Source organism: Phytophthora infestans, genomic scaffold (assembly GCF_000142945.1).
Source record: "Phytophthora infestans T30-4 supercont1.127 genomic scaffold, whole genome shotgun sequence".
NCBI classification, from domain to species: domain Eukaryota; phylum Oomycota; class Peronosporomycetes; order Peronosporales; family Peronosporaceae; genus Phytophthora; species Phytophthora infestans.
In genome coordinates, this window is record NW_003303632.1 from 71,325 (window position 1) to 77,548 (window position 6,224).

Sequence of the window (6,224 nt, forward strand, 5' to 3'; positions counted from 1 at the left end):
ACCAGAAGAGGGCGCACTAGTGGGGTACCACAATTTGCTGGCAAGAGCGCCGCGATTGAAAGGAAAGGCGCCTGTCGCAGCATTGTATGCAGAAGAGCTTGCTGCCGATGCTGCTTCTGCTGATGAGGATGGGAGTGACAGCGGAGATGAAGATTACGTGGAAACGGAAAAAGACCAACGAAATGACTACGCTGAGTTTGACATGGCGACATCGGCAGAGATAACAACACCGAAGAAGGCGGCGAAGAAGAAAAGACCGGCAAAAGCGACTTGGGTGGTGGTCAGGTAGGAGAGTATCTGACCCTTTAGGCTGAGGTTCAGAATTATTCGCCAGACGGAGTAGTAGAGACAAATTCAGCGTAAGCGGGTTTGAGTTTTTTATATCCCTACAAATGTGCTCTTTAGGACAAATAAAAATTGTGCTTAGCACCAAACGTTTTATCATGCAAATTTAATACCTTTTCTATCGATTTGGTGGTTAGCATTTTTATGTTCAATGGTTGCACTGAACTGTGGAGTGGTAATTATGAACGGGCGGGTTCACATTTACTTGACAAAGTCAGGTAAATGTGAACCAGCGGCTCAGAATTAATTGACAAAGTCAGGTAAATGTGAACCAGCGGTTCAGAATTAATTGACAAAGTCAGGTAAATGTGAACCAGCGGTTCAGAATTAATTGACAAAGTCAGGTAATTATGAGCGTTTCGCCCGTTTTGTGCAGGTTCCGTGCGGAAAGTGCAGACGTACGTAAAAGAGGTGAAATCTTACGTCCTTTCTTTAAGTGTTTGCTAGTGGTCAGAAAAGTGTATGCCAGCGGTCAGTTCGAGGCATAAGTATTTGGTCGTGTCAAATTATGTCTACCGCTCACCAAAAAGTGTTTATTTTTGGTTAGAAAAGCGTATGCTCTCGTACCAGACTCCTATTTGATGTGTCCGTGCCAATCCCGCAATGTCGCCAATGGGTGTGGCCGTGATATCTGCATTGAGCACCGCTGCGATCTTGGTACTTTTGCATCGTCGTGCTAGCTTACTGTACCTACGATTATGATGTATCCGTCTATATGATCCAGCACGTCACTAATTGGGCACAGGCCATACCGCAGCGATATAGGCAAGCTGACCACGTGTCTGCTAGTAGTAGTGATTTATACGCGTGCGGCGGGTACATCTTCTGTTAGCAATAGCCAACGCGATAAATTCGCGCGCGGCAGGTACACCGTGATTCGCGACACAACCGAGCTCTCATCTCGGTCATTATGGACAGGACACTAAAGTACAATACTGCGTTCAGACACATTGACTTGCCACGTCCATCTGTACGGTCTGCACTGTCACGCAGTGGTATTATCTATGCAAACAGCAGCTTATTCGTCGCACGTAGCTCCCACTCAATACTGTACTTTGAATTTGTGAGCGCCAATTAGTGAAATATACGCTATAAGCGCTGATGGTACATATATCATGGTTTAGCGTGTGCCCACGTGAGCGAGTGTACGTGCCATCTAATGTGACGCGTATGCGGATAGGAACCACCAATTTGCAGCGGTGCACAGTTGATTCCATGTCTAACTATTTTATGTAGCGCGGTACACTCTGTAGGTGCGTCAACACCATAGTCAGCTTACCGTATGTGCGGCCTCAAACCGTCGGTCAGTATACTAAATACAAAAATAGGTAGGAAAATGGGGGCCTAAAAGGGTATATTTACCAATTACTTGCTCTTTTGCTTCTTCTTTTGCTCGATGTACTTGGCGTTTCGGGCGGTCAGCTTTCGAGGGCGGCTGCGCCTCTTTTTCTTCTTGGGGTACCAGTCAGGACCCATCGCCTTCTTGACGTTCGCCAGGCTTTCCTGACGGCGCACTTCGGCCGAATCAGGTGGTGGGGGCTTTTTCTCCCAGAACTCAACCGCTTTTGGGCCGTTCTCGCAGGCAATACAGCGCCGCACGATGTCCCGCCCGCTGATTGTACGGAATGCGTAGACGTACTGCAGCTTCCCACAGCAGACACAGCCCGCCCGGGAATCCGTCGTAGACCGCTGCAGGCTCAGCAGAAGCGGGTCAATCTTCGCCTCGCATTGCTTGCACGTAGGGCCCACCATTTTGCAAACTGTGCGTATGTTAGCAAAATATTTTGTTTTAACCAATAACTTGCGTCCAAATATTAGCCAATAGCACGGTACTGTAAGGGTGGAATTTATTATTAAGCAAATTATTAAAATGTTTTATACTATTATTATTTTGCTTTGCTTTAATAATAATATTATCAGATTCACAATCAAATACATATTTTACATGCAATATAAATTGACTAAAACAATTTATATCGTGCGCATGCATTCGTTGGGTACGGTGCACGGGAGCAGATACCGCAATGACCGTGCAGCCGCGCGCCTTCATTGCACGGTGGCAGTGGTGAGTGCCAGGTGAAGTAAAATAGATAAATATTCGCAAAGTCCCTACAAAAAGCGCTGGTCGTGAAGCCTACTTTAATATTAAAAAATATTATCGTCTCTACTTTAGAAAGAGTGTGGAAAATAACATCGCCGAGCTCTTACAAATGCGGCCTGTGAAGCTTATATAAATAATATTAGTACTATTAATATCGCCTTTACTTTTTTGAAAAGTGTGTGGAAAATAACATCCCAGAGCTCTTACAAAATTCTGGTCTGTGAAGTCTACATTAATAATACTACCTCCGTTCGGAAAAAGATATCCATTTGTTTTTTTTTGCGCAGCGCTCCGCCTCGTTCATTTGAGCGTTTATTAATTTGTGAGAGGCAGCTAGCTTTATGACCGAGAGCTGACAGTGAGAAATTAAGCAAGGCACAGGCGTTCATGCTCCGCCGTGCAGCTACAGATACAAAAACGGATCTAAGACGGCAACTACATCGCCACATTCTGAAGGGGCGCTCAGTGGGCCTTCTGGAACTTCAGCGGTAGGCGGTGGGGGGCTGCTCGCTGCAAGAAGCAGCATGTACGCGTTAGCATTGGCGAGTGAGGTAGCGTCACAAGGCAGTGACGTAGGGAGAGTGCCAGCATGTACTTGCTTGTCCTTGTGCCGAAGGCGCGCCAACTCGTGCGTGGGTGTAAGTAGTGGGCGGGTCTGTCTGAGCGCACGCCGTATGTAGCCTTCCTTGATCAGCTGCTGAACCGGGTAGCAGCTCATGTTGGACGCGCGCTGAAGCAGACGCTGGCTTTCGCGCTCATTGACAGGAACTGCAGCGATTCTCTCGCACAGCTCAGCTCGAACCACCTTCTTCCTACCACATGCGCTCTTCCTTGACTTGACCACGGCTGCTACTCGATCTCCCATCGAATTGATTCCACGCCTCCAAATTCGCCCGACAACTTGGCGGCCCATACGGAAGTACGCTGCAACCCGAACGATCTCTCCATGTTTGAGCACTCCTCCCACGCTGCGAAGCAGTAAGGTCTCCCAGACGGCCTGGCGCTCACTGTCTGTGTTCTCCCCCAGGTGACAGCTTTCAAAATGAAAGCTGGGAGCGGGAGCCAGTCTGGTCGGGAAAGCGCGGGAGATTCGAAATCCAAAAAGTGATCGGCATAGAGGGGGTATTGTTTTGGGTAGGCTGTAATATAATTTGAAATAGTTATCTTTTTCAGAACGGAGGTAGTAATAAATATCTCTATTTGCAGAGCTCTTAGAAAATAAAGAGGTTACTGTGCCCGATTTGCAGTACATACGACAGGTTTTGCGTAGCTAAATGTCAATAATCAAGTATCTGCGCAGCTCGCCTGGCTGTTTGCAACCAATCGATGCGTTTCGTGCAAGGCAAAAATATTTACCTTACGTCCAATCGCGAGGGCGAGAGACGGTCTGATCGTGCGACAGATCCAGTCAGTGTCGCAGGTCGGCAGGTATTGCCGAATCAGGGCGCGAGTTAATTGTGTGACGCTTTTGGACATATTTGTAATTTTGGCATAGTTAGGTCGAGTCAGAAAGGTAGGCGCGGTCGGTAAGATGGGAGGAAACTGTATTAGAAAGGGCGATTGTACCCATGCGAAAAGGCAGGAAAAAGCAGCAAGAAAGGAAAACGACGGACAGACAGACGGACGGACAGGTTACAAGGTTAGGAGGCGGAAATTACAAGTGAAAAAAAGCTTACACGATACTTGTAAATATACGCAAGGTGGTACAGGAACACACTGGTCTTGAGCGACGGTATCGCGCACGCTTGTCCTTGGAAACCCTGGAGATACCGAAGCCGGCTTTCGGCACTTAAGCAGGTAGCACAAATATCTTTGTTGAAACACAACCGACCATTTCTTGAGGTCAGTGTAGTTTCAGGTACTCAGTACAGCCTCTGCTTCATGCCCTGTACAAAATGATGCACCGTGCGCTGAAATCTCTAGCGACGTGGCTTCAGTGAGACTCGTATGCCCCGTCATCGCCAGCTTCATCACGTTTTGAGTTTGTAGTTGTAATCGGGGTCGCGTTCGTATGTCATCGAAGCGTTGAAACCAAGCAACTTGACGTCGCACCCGCACGGGGGAGCTAGCCTTACTGTATTGTTAGCACAATTCATCTTGAGCGAGAAGCAACAGCTAGCCGTTGTGTGTCACGCCGTAGTGTATTTTCTGGTATGGCTTTAATAGCGCAAACAGCATTCGTTAGTCATCGCGATCACAGCATTCACTGCACTCGTTGTACGGGATCGGAATGGGGCAGTATGTACTCGTTGTACAGCACCCGACGCCAAACGCGTTGCACGTCGTGGACACCGTACTCGCTGTACCGGCTAGCTGTCACTGTTTTCTTTGTATCATCATACACGTTCTGTACGTAAACACCGTACTAGATGTACGGGACCGTGTTGCGGCTGTCATCGTACTCGATGTACGTACCAGACGCGAAGGAATACCCCCGCTTGTAGTCCTATACGCGTCGCACGAAACCGAATCGAATTGTAGTGGACACTAAGTAAGTGTTGTGAGCTCCGGATAGTTGTCGTCATCATATTTGTGGTACGCGCAGCATTGTTGTTATCATCGCACCGATTCGTGGTCAGCATCATACGTAGTGCATGGGGGTTGACACCGTACGCGGTGTACGAGATGAGATTGTTGAAATCGTACTCGACGCACATCACTGGACACCGCGCTGTATTCTTCACCGTACTTGTTGGACTGAGCCAGACACCGTGCTCATGGCACCGGCACCGGGTTGTAACAAATCGACATACTCGTTGCAAGTCACCGGAAATGTAATCGCTCACATAGGTGCTGCAGCACCGCATAGTAAGGGTGCACAGAGCTCGCAACCCGAAACGGAATCGTAGTTGGCACCCACACGTTGTTTGGGACCAGAATGTAGCAGTCATCGTAAAATGTGTACGAATCGGCACTGGGCTGCTCTTTTTGCTACGGGTGTATTACGGATACAATGTCGTCGCTGTTTCAGCTGCGCCTCCATTTATATCCATACTGTAGCTGACACCGAATTCGTTGCACCATACAGTAGTAGCTCGTAGTCATGACGGCGCGACTATAACGTAAGTGTGGCTTGTTCGTATTGCATCTTGTGGTACAGAACGACAGGTGTTGAGTCAGTACGAAGGATACATGAACCTGCTAGCTGCCGGGGCCTTTAAAGCACATTGCCGCAGCCAACGAAGGAATATGGGACGACTGGTGAGAATACGATGCAGAGAAACAGCGACGAAGGAAGGGTCGCGTGGCGATGAACGATGCGGAGGAGGGCGGCGAGAGTCCAGAGACGGGGCTCGAAGGTAAGACGCGAGAGGCTACTGATGTGCCTCGAAGAAGGTTAAAAATGACCGCATTGGAGTAGCTCTGATGGTTCATCGCGGCTTCTCTCTGCATCCGGGCCACATCACTCTCTTTCGAGGAATTATTGGCTCGCACTAGTCATTCCAGAACGCGCTAAGGACGCGGCAGCGACTCCTGCTCTCGGTTCTGCGATGTCTTCATAGTCGTCGTCAACGCGATTCGTCGTCAGCTCGGTCATCCGAGCGGTCAGCCCTGAGCACGCAGCCTCCAGCGCCTTTCTGGACGGTGTCTCGACATTAGCGCTCAGCTTACGGGGTGTATCCTTCAAGCCCTGGTCACGGGCACGAGAGACATCACTTTCATTGTTGAGTTTCAGCGTGAGCGAGTCGATCCAAGAAACGCAACAACTCGTCACCTCTTCTTAAGCAAAGGCCATCTCCACAACACGCTAGCGATTGACGGCGTCGAAATGCTTGGT